The following is a 16,902-nucleotide window of genomic DNA, read 5'->3' as shown; positions in this document are numbered from 1 at the left end:
AAAATATGTCAAATGAATATGAATATCCACATTGATAGGATACATAATAGTCATCTCAAAAAATATTTGATTATTTAAAAATAGTTATTAAGTATATACTATTTGCTAGGCACTTTAAACTTGATAGATGTTTTAGTTGATCTTCATAGTGAATCCCTGAAGTAGCATTGTTTTGAAGAAAAGGAAACTGAAACTCAACTGGCTCAGTCAAGATTTTAGCAACCCTTTTTTTTTTTTTCTGACTCCAAAGCTTTGGTCTTAACCACTCTACTCCTTCATCAGGTGTTAACATATTTTTCATAATCTCTCTATATACATTTATCTTTCATATTAATTCTGGAGAGTGCTAAACAAATGTTTTTATTTTCATGTAGCTACTGCTAGAAAGCTTGCTATGACTGTTTTGAAATTCTTCAATCCCTGTTTGTGCTATAGAGGAGATCTTTTTTGAGCATATTAGTGATCATGTTATTTGATTCTCCATCATCATCTCTACAGGATGGTCAAACTTCTTAGCAAGGTTTTGAGGGTGCCAAAAAATATACCCTCTTATCTATTCAGCTTCACCTCCTGCCTCATTCCCATGCGTAGAAATATTCCCACCCTGGGTTTCCCACATGTCTGTACCTTTGTGTTGGGTTGGCCAATAAGTTCGTTCGGGTTTTTCTGTAACATCCTGTGGGAAAACCCAGACAAACTTTTTGGCCAACCCAATATATGGTCTTTCCTCTGCTTAGAATCCATCCTTCATCACCAGCCCTTTCTCCCTTGCCTGAGTACCTCCTATTCATTCTTCAAGTCTAGCTTAGAGTTTCTCTGTCTACTGAGCATGACTCTGTGCCCAGTCATTATACTATGAGGTTATAATCTTTTCTTGCCTCTCTTCTCTATTACATTTTGACTTTGGTTCAGGGACCCTGTTCTACCCATTCTTTAATCTCTGCATCCAGCACAGTTCCTGGTGTTTATCTCATGGCTAGTAAAGATGGAATGAAGAAAACAAAAATACATTTATTTATAAGTTATATGTGTAGTATACTACTCTCAATAACAAAACACTGTTAGTCTGGGTGGAATTTGGAACTTCAATGTGTGATATATAATATTAATCTTTCTCTTTACTTTGATGCATTAGAAGAGTGAGATGAAACATTTCTGCATTAATTCTTGGGAGTGCCTGAAGATTAAGCTCTTTATCCAGTCTTTTTGGCACTATTCATACCACTTTGGATATAATACTAGATAACCAAGGTATGTAATGAAAAACAAAAATAGAAGGAAGGGTTTGTAGTACAAGAATAAAAGAGAGTGGGCGTGGAATCTGAAGCAATAAGGAACAAAGATTTGGTGAGTTAGCTGGTGGGGCTCATAAAACTGGGAGCTGGTCCTGGAACAGCTTCCAAAAAGAGCCCTCACAGTAGTGGTTACATTGCTGGTTCTCAGTGATCCACTAAGCCATGCTCTTTGGAAGTAATGACATACAGATATTTTTATTGCTAAAGTGTTATTACCTCAGACATGAATAAGCAGTTCTTTCTCCATCGTTGGCTGTCTTTCCCAGCCTTCTCCTAATCTACTTCTCCCTGCTCTACCTCCTTGATGCCCTCTTTCCAAGCTGTCTTATGAAAAACTAACTACTATTTTCTGAACTGTTTTATATGTATGCTAATTTATTCTGGTCATTTCATTGCAAGCCAGTAAATTTCAACATGAACTGGTATCAGTGTACACATTAGCCCTTGAGAACATGGCTCCAAGCCCTTAGCTCAGTTTTCTGTTTATAACATTTCCTGTATAAATAGCTACTGATTTATTTTAATCCTCAAACGTCTAAAAAAGAATGATTTTATTATTCCCCAAGTTCAATGCATTGTAGTCCTTGAAATGTTAAATTCAAGTTCAAATTTATTCCTTAGTAGCAACATCATAGACTGCTTACCACCTTCTCCATTTATAACTTATTATTAATGTCTCCCCTTACCAAGCCATCTATTGTTTTCATTAGACCTGGAGAGCCCTGGAAGGCAGATTTTCAGGACTGGGATCACCTGGAGGAGTCCTTGGAGGAAATTTCTTACCAGAAAAAATGAGGTTGATCCTCAGGGTGTGGGAGGGTCCACATTTCTCTAAATTGAGAGCTCGTGGAAAGTTAGCCCTAACAATTGAGAGCTCGTGGAAAGTTAGCCCAATGGAATAGAATGATATTTGAGTAGTGTATGTGTGCGGTGGGTAGTACCTAAGTGCCTGCGAGACCCCTTCCTCCCAGGGTCTCTGCAGTTATTAGGGAGTGGTGCAGAAGATAGAGTCAGGCAGGTCTGGACTAGAATGATAGCTATCGCATTGATCTTGGACAAATAACTTCTCTGTTGCCATGAGTACAATTATACCTAAAACCTCAAAGGATTGCCAGAATGCTTTAAAAAAAACAATCAAAGAAATTAGTTATTATAGTGACTACTGTGTAAACTTTCCTCATTTTCTGAGAATCATATTTGTCTTACTCTTGGAGAAATTAGTTGGATCCTATGACACTTCTTGCTGTCTAAATCTGTTTATTTCAGGATTATTTAAGACACTGATGGAACTCCTTCTATTGCATAGGGCCTAGAACTATAAACTGCCTTGGTCTGTGGCCAAAAAGCAAGTCACATACTATTGATAGCTGCTTATCAAGGAGTCATAAAGACATATTGGTGAAAGAATAAGGGTTTCTGGAATTCTCTCACATGAAAAGAGGAATGGAAGTACATTGCCTGGGCTTAGTTAGTAGTAAGCCCAGTGCTTCTGATTCCAAGATTCACAGCTGAAAATTTAATCCTTACTCTAGCTTTTGGAATCGTACAGAAAGCACTGGGCACAACAACTTGGGAACCCAGAGGTGAGGTCAGAAGGAATGGAGACAAATAGGTTGATGAAACCATATGATCCTTAGGGAAGGAGACCCAGGACATGCAGATAAGGTGGAACCACATGATAGAAAAATATAACCTCTATTAGCCATTCTTCATGGCTACCAGCCAAAGTGGCTGTTATATTTCTTATGCCACTAAATTTTAAGTAGTTGTGTGTTACACCAGTTAGCTCACTTTTACCAAATTATCAGGAGAAGGGAGGAGGGATGCTGTTTCAGGTAGAGGAAACAGCATGCTGAAAAGTTCTGTAGAATTAGTGAGTGTGGGAGTGGAAAAGAAGGCCAGCGTAGCTAGAGGAGAAGGAGGGGAACATGGTATTAGATGAGGCTAATATACATAGTGGGCCATGAGTCAAGGTGAATTGTTTTTAGCTAAGTGTAGTTAGAAAACACCAAAGTGTAGTAATCAAGGAAGGGCTGACATGGTTATACACACACACACACAGACACACACACACACACAAATGACTTGGAGGTGAGGCAGTGTGGCTATGGGGGTGCCGTTTAACAGGCTGTGACAGTAGTTCACATGAGAGTTTATAGTTACGTGGACTAAGGCTGGAGAGTGATGGACTGCCTTGAGAAATTTTTAGAAGGGACAATAGGATTGGGCTATACAGTTGACCCTTGAACAACATAGGTTTGAACTGCGAAAGTCCACTTATAAGCAGATTTTTTCACTAAATACATAACTACAGTTCTACAGGGCCCATTGTTGGTTGAATTGGTGGGTGTGGAACCCTGGATATGGAGGGCCGCCTATAAAGTTATACACAGATTTTCAGCTAAGTGGAGGTTTGGTGCCCCAAACCCCAAAGGTCAGCTGCATTTGTTATTGGCAGAAAAGGTGATATTAAGAATAATATTAATTATTGTGTTTTGCCTTACTACATGGATAGCAGTTTCATTCAGAGATAGGAATCTCTGAAAGAGAATCAGTTGTGACCAGTTTGAAGTGGGTGATTCAGGGAGTAATAATGTGTCTCACTTTAGATATGTTGAGTTTGAAGTGCTTTCTAAGTAACCATGAGTACTGCAACTGCATTGTCGGGCATACAGTCTAAACTTAGGTGAAGATTATAAATATGCGAGTTATCTGTGAGCAGATAGTAATTAAAACCAGGGGTGTGAAAGACAGCCCCTAAGATGGAGAATAAGATGAGATGAGAGGGCCCACTACTGTGGCTGGAAGGATGCAAGTATTTCGTGTTAGGAGGTAAAGATAAGGCTCATTGAAGGCATGGAGAATGAGTGGTCAAAACCTTAGGAGACACAAAGAGTGAACCATAATGTAAACCATGGACTTCGGGTGCTGATGATGTGTCAGTACAGGTTCATCAGTGGTAACAAGTGTACCACTCTGGTGGGGATGCTGACAGAGAGGAGGCAGTGTATGGGGAGAGCAGTGGGTACAGGAGAAATCTCTGTATCTTCCCCTCAATTTTGCTGTGAACCTTAAACTGCTCTAAAAAAATAAAGTCTTAATAATAGTAATTTTAAAAATTGTTGGAGACTAAAAAGGAAAGTGTTGGGTTATATAGCCAACATAAAACAGTGTTTTTTAAGAAAGAATTCATAGTGTCACTTGCTACGGAGAAATCAGGTCAGCTGAGGATGAAAGATTGCCTGCTGAATGGAGTGATGTGACCAGGTAGAAAGAAAATTGGGAGAGGTGAAGAAGGCAGGATTAGATATATATTTACTTAGTATCATGTATTATTAATGTTTTATAATCTCATTTTCCATTTCATAATAGGCTTGTGAAGATATTTCCATGTCGTTAATATTCTTCTAGCAGAGTGCTACCATAGTTTATTCAATGCATTTCATGTTGTTGGCTGTTTAGTTTGATTCTAACTTTTTTGCCACTATAAACAATCCTATAATGAGCACCCTTGTAGCTATGTCTTTATGAATATAATTATGTCCTTGGGCTACGTTTCCAGAAGTGTAATTGCTAGGTGAAAAGTTGTTCTATTTTTTAAATACAGGGTTACATAATCACTAGAATATTATTTTACCAAACCACTCTGAGGCTAAGGCTGCATAGTCTCCTAATGTCTTTTCTCTGGGTAATGAAGTAAACCAAGGTGATTTTTTTCATTGATTATCCACATTTTAATAGGTTTACACATGCCTCTGAGACCAGTTTAAGTTGAACCACAGTATAAAACTTTACTTCCAAAAAACAATGGTTAACATTTTGTTGCCACTTACTATGTGGCAGGAAGGAAGTCTTAAGTTGATGGATAAATAGATAGGTGATAGATACGTAAAGAAAGAAAGATAGACAAATGGATGGATGGATGGATGGATGGATGGATGGATGGATGGATGGATGGATGGATGGATGAATAGACAGACATATAGAGATAGAGATAGGTAGGTGGGTAGGTAGGTAAATGATAGATGGATACATACATACATCATATAGATAAGAAAGTCATTGAGCACTCTGAACTTTGGGAAACTGTGCTGTATTTGCTTTTTACCATCCTAGAACAGGTTATTTTATTTGTGCCATGTTTCTTTGTTGGTTACTTAGTTTGATTGAGTGTGCTTCCCTGCTTTCCTCTATTGGAATTTACACGTGGCACTTAGTATCCATAGTCAGTATAGGGACCTATTATTTGGGACCTTTTTTTACTTGTCTGTAATATGAAGGATTTTGATTAGATATTTTCTAAGATCCTTTCCAGCTTGAAAATATGATTCTTATTTTCATCTCTTGATACTCTTTATTTTTTAAAGTACGCTTTTATACAATTAGGATTAAAAAAAGTGTAGTGTATGTTTCCCGATGTAGAATTTCAGTTTGTCCATGCCTCATTTAGAGCTATTGAGGCTTGCCTGGCTTGTAATGGAATGGTATTCCAGGGATAACTCACTCACTAACAGAAGCTGGAATGCAGTTTCTGAATTTTATGCGTATGTATATATCTCATATACTGATACTAACATTATGATGAAATGTGTGGTTACTATACTTGTCCCATAGCTCAAAATCAGATTTATTACTATTCATATTACTTATTTATATATTAATAAAGTTATAAAGATATCTGACCTATATTTTGCATTTCCTTCAAAGGGCGAATTTACTGTAGTTTAAATTGCCATTCTCAGTATGAAATAAAAATAAATTGCTTGTCTTTCATCTGTACATTCGTCTTGTAAACATGTGCCAGCAGAGACTTCCTTACGTAGCGAATGGGCTTGGTTTGCTTCCAGACAATATGCTGTGGTACTGAATTTGGTTTTATAATTTCAAACAGAGCAGAAATACAATGAGTCTTATCTTCTCTATTCTCAGAAAACTAAATTTGTTAATCCTCTGCATAACAGAGTTAAATCAAAAGATTCAGACTTGGAGAAATTATAATTCTAGTGTCTGGGAACATATTCTTTCCGATTTCCTTCTCCACTGTGTTACTGACATTTTAAGTGACCTGAAGTAAGCAATATAAATGCATCATTTCCCTTTAGTAAATGAGTATTACTATTGAGTCTCACAGGGGTTTGTGTAAGTTGTCAATTTGTCGAGAGCCTTGTACGTGAAGAATATTTTAAAATTACATTTATTTTACAAAAGATTTTTTAAAAAATCAAGAATTAGAATCATGGGCTATGTCACGGTACTGCTTTATACATACCATGAACTTTTCCTTCCTCTCTTCTCCCCTGCCAGCTCATCACCCCCATGAACCATCTTAGAGGAAAACATCAGTGTAAAAGTGCTGTGAAAAATATAAAGTACCCCACAATTGAAAAACTTTCTTAGTATTACTAACTCCTGAGAATGGTATAATTACTAAATAAAAGCTAGTAACGGCTTTTAGAAATAAAATTAGTATCTTGGGAGAGGTTCTCCATTAAAGGAAAAGTGTTGCCATGGTATCTTCTTCGGAAAATCATCCCTTTATATAGGGCAGGGGGTATCACTTTTATAATTAAATATCTAGCCTTAGTGATGAACCTTAGTAATTCTCAAGAGACTTAGGATATGTCTTTATAACTACTTAAGCCAAAGTTCAGTGGCACTGGAATCTGTGTTTTTCTAAGTCAGGTGACAAGTACCAGTGAGGAGAATATTAGAAGTCACAGGAGACATTAGATGACCCAGCAGTAACCCCTTGTCTGCACCGTGTAATCTGTAGATTTGTGTAATTGTGTCATCCAAAGAATAGTAGCGGTTAAGTCCCATGTGTGGTCACTATGCTGTGTGCCCACCACGTCCTGCATCTTCAGGAAGAAGCCCTCTTGTTACAAAATCAGAGGACTCCTTTTTCTTTCCATGTCTCATTAACCTCTCAGGAGTGGTTGATGCTTTTAGTCACTGCCTGATGATGAAGCATCACTTTCCTTTATGACAAAACAGTCTCCTGATTTTCCCCTTAACTCTGCAGAACAGCTCCTTCTCAGGCTCCTTACCCTCTAACTCTACATACTCTTTCTCTGCAACCCCGTGACCACAGAATATACTGCTGATAACTCCAAAACCTATGTATCCAGTCCAGTTCCCTTTCTCCAGATGGATCAACCCTTCCAGCTGCCCACCCGCTTTGATACCTTGCAGGCACCTCCCACTCAAGGTGCCACTACTCTAGTGTCATCTGCCCTCCTGCCCTTCACCAACCATGAATCTCCTTTGGGATTCAGGATCCAAGTGAATTACCTCCCTCACCACCTAACAACACAAGTGCTCACCTGTGACCTCCTTCTCCCTGTCCACTTACCCACCTCTGCCAGTCTGTCATTGAGTACTACCAATTCTTCCTCCTAAATTCGTCCAGAAGGCAGATCAAAGACAGAACTCTGAAGCAAGGCTTCCTGGCTTCAAACCCAGCTTTAGCCTTTTGGGAAGGCCTGAATTTAAGCCGATTTTCTCTTTGAACTTGAATTTCTTCATCTTTAAATAGAAAAATGGTATCTGTGTTATAGGACTTGTGTGTGTGTGTGTAGCAATTCGATGAGACAGTATGGGGAGCTCTTCTTATCATTGGTCCCCTCTTTCCATCTGCCCTACCCCTGCCCTCTGTCCACAGGCATTTCTCATGAGGGTCACTTCAATAGCTTCTCCACTGACCTCTTGCCCCATGTCTCCTCCAGAATCCCTTCTGTTCTTCACCCTGAAGTCAGAGAGATCTTTCTGAACTACAAGGATGCCTGTATACTTCCTTGCTTCCTTAATGCCCTTCATTTACTTTTCATTGCTTTTCAGATGCAGTCCAGCTCTTTCACCTCATGATGAGACCCCTCCTCATCTGACACTCCAGCCTCATCTCAGGCCCCTTCCACTGGGTACTGCCTGCTTCAACTGCACTGAAATTTCAGCTCCTGGAGTTCGCCATCCTCTTTCTTTCTTCCCGACCCTCACATATACTTTTCTCAGTGTCAGGAACATTCTCTTCACTTTCTTCCTCACCTGGGCCAACCTTCTGCATCCTTCCCCTTTGTCCTTTGCCCCAGTTTCAATTCAGTGCCTCTGCTGCAGCTTCTAATAGCACTGACATTCATCAGGGCTACAACCATCATCTTGTGGTTCTGGAAGTTTTAAAAACAATCTCTCTCCTGAGACTGTTCTGTTGGCTTCTCTTCCCTGCACATAACCATTGTCTTATACCAAGCAGCATTATTTTATGCAGAATAAATGGCCTCCAGCGGTAACAGAACATGTTTGCAGCCTTGTTCCCTTTGCTGGAACCTCCCAGATAGAATTGCTAAGGATGAGTCTCACAGATGTCCCCAGGGGGCATATGTGAACCAGCTCCCAGGGACATATATCCCTTGTGCCCCTGAAATTTAAATACTTTTGGTTATAGTTGTCAAGTCTGTTATTTTTAGTCATTGTTCTCTCTTGCAAATGAGGCAATAAGGAGCAGAAAAGTTAACTGACTTCGAATCATTTATCTAAGTGTAAGACAGTTCTCTAGATCACATCATTAGCAGGGAGAGAAAAAAAGAAAGGAGCTTTAGTTAATAGAGCAGGCTTGCAAAATTTGAGGAACCAGGAGCACATCTGTCCTGATGAGCAGATTCAGACCTGAGTGACTTCTTTTGGGTTTAGGAGACTGGTAAATGAAAGAGGCGGAAACACCAGCAGCGCCCTACACTGAAAATGAAAACAATGGCCCCAAATGCAACAGCCTTTGCGAGAATAAAACAGATCAGTCTTTTCAGCAATAACAACACATGTAGAGAACAGCACTGACAGAAATATGCCAAAAGCACCAGGGTTTAAAAGGTGTTTTCCTCAAGAGAGTACTTTTATATGCTTTAAATAATTCTTAAGTGCAAAATAAAAGTGATGCTTGAACTTGCCCATTAGGTATTTTGCTTAAAAACCCTCAAACTTGATTTGAGGACAAACTCTGCATTTTTTATTACTTAACTAGAAGAGAATATTGTAGATATTTTTCAGCTTCGTTAAACATCAGCTCTGACTAAAAAAGTGTATGCCTAGGTGGGTGTTGATTAATGATGCTAAGAACACTTTGTGTAGAATTTTATGCTAATTACCCTTTATACCCTAACCCGTGTCAATTTTAACAATCTAAATTAGCATTTTCTCCCAGGACTCAGGAATGTGAGAATTGTGAAATTGGCTCAGTAAGCTGAGTTAGCAGTGAGAAAATTGAGATGTTCTATATTTCTGTATTAACATCTGCTGCTTGTTCAAAGCATGATCCTTTCAAAATGATGAAGATATTGGAAAAAAATGAGAGATGGGAGAGGTACTGCATACTTTATATATATTTTTAAATTGTGATATTTGACATTGTCATCAACAGTTCCTGGTAATCATGACTAGAATAATGGATTTTTGATATGCAATGTTTGAAAAATTGATCGCATTATTATAGTTACAAATATTTTAGCTTCTTTGTTATTTTGGCTCCTGTATAATAGGACACACTCTAAAAGATGCTTGGTTATGGAAAAACATCAGGTTAAATCCCAGTAAAAATTAACTTTCATTTTGCTTATTTTTGAGGCAGCTCAAATAGGAAACACAGGCATTTCCAGATGGTTCTTTTTGAAAATAGAATACCAGATCTCTCCAAAGAGGCAGATTTATAATAAACTTCTGTCTCATAAAGTGGGATATGGACTGAGATATCTAAAAATCAGATGTAGTAGTTGTAAACTACATGGAGAAGAATTTTTATCCATCACCCGAATGATCTCTTCCAGGTTTGTGAAGATACTCAGTTTTGTGTCATTATCATAACCTGTAAGACCTAGGAGATACATAACAATGTTAAGGTGACATGATTAGAAGAAAAACTTTTCAGCCTCAGACGAGTACTACTCAGCTGCTCTCAGGTCGGGTAGAGGCAAGTACTTGCTTTGTTGCACTCACAATGTTGGGGAAATCTGAACCATAGTTTAATCCTCAGTTCACAGTTGAATGTGCCCAAAATTCTTTGACTTGTTCCCCAAATCCCAAATCTGTGACTGCTGACAGTTAAGAGTTGAGACCTGGATGCAGATTGATTTGGAATATTAGTTACCGGTTGTAGTTTCCCTGGCACTCTGGGGAATGCTTGAGCAGGGATCCAGACTTCTCTCTAACCCTCCAAGTTCCAGCATTAGAAACAAACTTTTTAGAGAGAATGGTTTCCTCCCAAGACACTAATCTAAGGGCCGTGCAGGGAGGCTGCAGAGAACAGCTGCAGGCCACTGCTCCTTAAAATTTCCTAGACAATCTACGGCTCCATGAGGATGTGGCAGGCAGGTTGCCTGAAGTGGGGGGCACAGGTGAGCAATGCTCAGGTGTGCTGCTTTCTGGCACCCCTCATTTGCCTTACCTTCTCAACAAAATCACTTGCTATCTCCTTGCAATTCCCTTATGGTTGGAACTTCCTTTCTGTAGACAATAAACCTTTCAAATCATCTTCATCAACCCAGCAATGTTGTGTTCTTAGCCCCATGGATTGTATTATAGGGCAATCACAATACAAAAATTTTAGGTCATGCAAAATCGCTTAATTTAAGACCAATTTTAGAGAGTAAATGTGAGCTTATGGGGAGGGGGAAAGCAGCTAAGGTATTTTAGGAGCATATTAAACTAACAATTCTAAAACTTTATGTTCACATTTCTTCTGTGTTATACTTGCCAAGATTTTTTTTACATTTTTCATTATTTTTGCCTGATTATGTGATCATTTTTGCAAATGTAAAGCTTTACGTGCTCTAATATTGCCTATTTTCTCAAATTTCTCTCTGATATTTCATAGAGCACCTTTTAATAAATTAGCAGCATATCATGGAAGTTGTTCAGTCATCTCCTTAGTGTTTTTATTGCACCTAAATAATGGTCCAGCCTTACTGATATCCAGCTTGTTTTTCAGCACAAGTTTCATCACTTTACTCATGTTTGGGAGACATTTTTATAGGACATTAAAAATACTTTAAATTATAATGACAGAGAATGTTCAAATAACAGCACAAAAAAAATCACTCAGAATTTTTAACAATGGGATTTTTCACAAGCTACTAACAATGGATGTTACTAATTTTCTGTTTACTGACTGAAGTGGAACCCCAAAAATGTAAGCACAGCTGACAATTAGACTTGAAATTATGGAGGTCTTGATTTTTAAATATTATGGAATTTACATTTCAAACAAGTCTGTAAAGTGATTATATCAATATTTTACATAACATAATTTCAAATACTGGGAATGATCATGAGAAGCTGTGTATAGAGCACCTAGCACTATGCCCGGCACAAAGGAGGTACCCCTAAGTTTGTACTTTTGAGTTTTTTCTTCCAGTGCTACACTGGCCTTCCCTTCTAAGCACACTTACCAGCCCCTCCAACCAAATGTTTATGTTTCCTCTTATTTCATCTTTGTCTCTTCTCTTCCTACACTGTGTCCACTTTCTGGGCCAACTCATCTACTGTTAGGTTTTCAGAGTTAATTGTGCCAGTGATTTCTGAAGCAGTGTCTCTGGACCAAATATTTCTGAGTCAGTCTTTTATTTCTGCAGCCTCCTGGACATCTTACCGGATTTCCTTCAGGCATCCCAAACCCAAGTGTTTTGATATAAATGGTGTTTAATTTTGTCTTGATTTCCCATCTATTTAATGAGACAGGAATCCTGTTAATCACACCTCCTCAATATCTCTTGAATCCGTCTTCCCTTCCTTCACTAGCATCACCGCTGTGCTCATGCAGATCCACTCATCCCTTCTAGATCATCCCAGCAGCCTTCTAAAAGATCTCCCTGACTCTAATGCTCTCACTCTTGCTCTCCCCACACCATCCTCAGAATCACTTTGCAGTCAGATGGATCTTTCCACAGTGAAAATATAACCATATAACTCCTCTGGCTTAATTCATTTTTTAAACTCTTTCCTACTTTTATGATAGAATTCAGTCTCCATCGCATGACATCCAAGACCCTTCATACTCACTCTAGATTCTATGCTTTTGCACATTCTTTTTCCTTTGGCTGGAACATGCATTCTCCCCTCCTCGGCCTTGTGAATTCCTGTCTATATTCAAAGACTCAGGTCAGGTCTTCTAAAGAGCCATTCTTGATACTCCACAGACAGGATTTGGCTCCTTGGAATCATACAAATTCCATAATTAGAGCATTTAGCCATTTAAAAGAGTTGTATTGCAAGCAAATAGTGGCAATAGATCTGATGAGAGCACTGTGAAAGCAATATCTGCTTAATCATTTTACTTTCCCAGAGTCTGTACATAGTAGGGATTGATTTTTGAATGAATGAATGATAGAATAAATGAAGGAACTTAGTTCCTTTCTGTCTTGGTCTTGGCAAGCCAAAATGCATGTGGTAACTTCCTACTTTTACTTATATGCTTGGGGCCTGCTAGGTATTCCACTAGTAACAAGTTTGGACCCTGTCCATTCTTTCATTAAAATAAAGCAGACTTCCTGTCAAACCTGACTTTAATCTTAAAAATCTCTGTCTTCAGAATAAACTTTTGCCCTCTCACCAGCCAGAAAAACTTCAGTAATTTTGCTTCTCCTTTGAGGAAGAATTGTGCTATCATTTTTCATGTATAAAGATTTCAAAACCTCTAGGATCTTATTAAAAATTAGAAATCATAGACTTTAAGAGGCATTTGATAACAAAATTATCCCCAAATAAATACCAAAATACTGTTTAATGCAGTTGTCCTAGTTAGGCATCAGAAATTAAATTTTTGTTACTTACACAAGAGATTGATACCTGTACTGTACATAATGGCCTGAAAAATGCAGTGAGACAACTGAATTACTCAGTACGCCACATACATCTAACGAGGAAAAGTTGCACATCTCCAAACTACATTTTTCATCATTTTTGGCCTAATTTAAACTATATTCAAAACTGTACAAAGTGTTGCCTTCATTTATTTCATTGAAGCATTTACACGTCTGAAGTCAAAGCTGTTTCTTGCAAAGTGGATCTTTATTAAATATATCTGATTTACGTTCTGCAGGCTTGAGAAAGGTCAAACTAATTTCATCAAAGTTTCACTTTCCACTGGCATCTGTTAGGCAGCATGGTACTGCTGTTATAAATAAGGCTTCCTCCTAAGTAACAACATGCTATCTTAAATTATATTCAGCACCATAAAAAGATTCTAAGTCCCATTCTAATCAAGCTCTATGTCTCTGGCATGTCACATATGGGCCCTTTGGAAATTTGTTCTAATATGTCTTTATATTTCAAAGAATTCTGTATCCAAAGTTAATTTACAAGAAAGAAATTCAAAGAACGGCACAGAAAACTGTATATTCACTAAGGAGATACGTGAAATTGCAGGGGTGACCTGACTTTGAATACATGCATGCATATATGTATAAAATTTGTGGTTTTGTGGAAATCCATCTTTTTCAGCTCCTTGTGCTTGTCTGTTGTAACACATTAACTTTGCCTAAAATCATTAAGAGCTAGTGAAACCAAATAAAATGTCAAAACACTGTGTAGGTGGGCTATGAGTGATGTAGATGCAAAGGTCCTATACTTTGAGTATAATTAACAAAATTCAAAGTGGGTATCAAACTAAGAAAAGTTGCACACAAATGAATAGTGAAAAAGAAAGGAGAATTGGCTCACACTGGATTCTGGAATTTTTTTAAGATCCAAATTAGGTTTTCTTTTGTAAATATGTTATTTTTGAATTATATTTTCCTACTAGTTGTGTTAATATAGACAAGTTATTAATTTTACCTTATTTATCTTGTAGTGATTTCATCATCTTTCATAACTTCTACACTTTCTAAATGTTTTTCTGAAGATTTCTTGCATGTTCTCAGTATCAGGATACATCATTTGAAAATAATGGCTAATTTGCCCTTTTTCCTTGCAATCTTTAAAAACCCAATGCTTAAAACAACCAGAAAAGTAAATGGTAGTATTAAGTACAGGTCTTTGGTTCTTGTTCCTGACTGTGAATAAAATGATTACATCAGTAAATATATTCTATACTGATTGCTTTTGATAATATTTTAAGGAATAATTTTAAGGTCACTTCCTTCTATTCCTATATGCTAAGTCTTAAAATTAAGAATGACTGTGAATTTTAACAAATGCCTTTCAACAACTATTGTAACAGTATTTTCTTTTTCCTCTGACAAAGGCTGATAGCAAACTATAGATGTGTAAAGTTATAAAAGCAAAAGTAGAGAAGAGACGCAAACATGTATAAGGTAGAGAAGTCCACAAAACGGTGATGTCTTCTCCTTGGGAAGGAACGGTGGTGAGCAAAGGCTTTATATCAGTGGCTGACTGGATACTTATTTCTTGATCAGCAGTCTAATTCCTCAATTTATAGGTGCCATAATGTTGATTGTAAAATGCCCAGAAATGTGGATGGAACAGACAGTACATCTTGCAAGATATGTTTGCTTAATAGAGGAAAAATCAGAAGTAAACAAAGCAGTGGAAAACTCCAATGGGCAAGTAACATACACTTGTTGGAGCCCAAGTAAAATATAAAAAGAGCTTTTCACAACCACTCCAGTACCACCACAACCACCACCATCCATACCCCCTCCCCAAACTAGCAGCATCACTTTTAAAAAAGGCTCATGATGAGACCATGAATTACTTCAACCTGAATGAAGAAGAAAATTGCTTAGGATTAATTGCTTAGGAAAATTGCTTTAGGATTGGACATTGGGACTTCCCTGGTGGTCCAGTGGTTAAGACTCTGAGCTTCCAATGCAGGGGGCATGGGTTCAATCCCTGGTCGGGGAACTAAGATCCCACATGCCATGTAGTGTGGCCAAAAGATTTAAAAAAAAAAAAAAAAAAAAAAAGGATTGGACATTAATTGCAACGTGAGCTAATTTTCCTGGACATGCTCCCTGCTACTCCGATTATTTCTAAAGTGGAGTAGGGGGAGACAAAAATAAAGGGGAAAAGTCATGAAAGCTTTGTATAATAAAATTTGTATTGATGTATGGAACTCAGATCAGAAAATAGAACATGTCAGTGACACCAGAAAATATCCAGAATACCAAAATATGCCACTTACGTAACGTCATAACTATGCTACAAGCAGGAATTGATGCTAAATGAAATGGATTCCTGGAGCACTGTGTCCGTTTGTGAGGGTAAGAATTCGATTGTAACTAGAAAAAAAAAAGGCTCTTTGAGAATATGATGTGGATTGAGAGTTGAATTAACTTCCTAGAAAGAAACTTTGTCCTGCTATTGGGTACTTTTAGCCATTCCCAATTATTTTCATGCCCAACAGACACTATCAGCGGAGAAGGTAATTTTCACTGCCACTTGGCCAAAGCCTCAAATAATTTGCTGCAACTGCCTCAGCCTTCATTTCCTCATAATAATGGGGCCTTGATCCTCCCCTTCACAGGGACAGTGGAAGTTATTTATGATACCTAAAGCACCACTTCAAAGAAGATTCTAGAGAAATAAAAAGCATTGAAAAAGCACTTGCAGACCACTTACCTGACTCTGTGTAGGTCTTCTTTATCAAACTTCTCAGGATTCTGCAGTTTTTGACTTACAGTATTTTTCAATCAGGTTTTTGTTGTTGTTGTTCAGCTCTGTCCTTCTATTGGTATACATACTTAAACTGTCTATTATGTATCTGAAACAATGAGAAAAATGTGGACACAAGGTTGGGAGGTAGATAAAGAAGGATGGCATGGATGTAATTTTGGAATCTCAAAGCTAATAATGTGAAAGTATAGAGCCAGGAACGCACTAAGAAATGATTGGAGTCTCGGTGTTCATACAAGTCTTTTAAAAAAGAAATAAACCACTTCCGTTATTTACTTTAACATAAAGTTTATTTGGCTCTGACATCCAACCCTGCCAGATTTCAAGGGCATTCATTCTATCTTAGTTATGGTTGTGGCTTCCTCTCCCTACAAAAGGCTGGAGTCTAGGAAGCCAATATGGAACCCAGAAATGGAGAATGGGTAACATTTCCAGTTTATCATGCTTCTGCTGACATTCATTTTTCCACTCTTTCAACAAATAATTTTAGAATGAATTAGCATAGAGCATAGAACTTAAGAGTGCAAATTCCTCTATATTTTGAATCTCAAGTACAGAATAACTTGGTAACCTTAGGAGAGTTATTTCATTTGCCTCTTTCTCAGTTTTAGTTCAGATAGCCCAAATGGCTCACGGTGAAACTTAATAGAAGTCACTCCTATGGGCGGATGTGGTGCATGCCTTGTCAAGTGGAGAGGGGGCTGGACTTCCTGAGAAGGCCAGAAAAAACTGCTCTGAAGATGTTAAACTAGAGATGGAAACTGAATAAGGAGATGTGTCCTTTGATCGAGAAATCCAGGGGATATTGCGTGAGTCAGCAAGAAGAGAACACGGCAAAGCCTGAGGGGACATAGCATTCCAAACAGAAAGAGTGAAAGCGTCCCAGGGTGAGTACGGAGAAGCAGGCAGAGGCCACATCCTGTAGGTACTTTAGGTAATGACTATATTTTCATTTTAAGTAAAAGGAAGATTTTAGAGGTTTTGGAAGGAGAAT

The sequence above is a fragment of the Balaenoptera musculus genome, chromosome 2 (assembly GCF_009873245.2).
Source record: "Balaenoptera musculus isolate JJ_BM4_2016_0621 chromosome 2, mBalMus1.pri.v3, whole genome shotgun sequence".
In the NCBI taxonomy this organism is placed as follows: domain Eukaryota; kingdom Metazoa; phylum Chordata; class Mammalia; order Artiodactyla; family Balaenopteridae; genus Balaenoptera; species Balaenoptera musculus.
The sequence above is the reverse complement of the archived record's forward strand: the minus strand, read 5'-3'. Positions refer to the sequence as shown.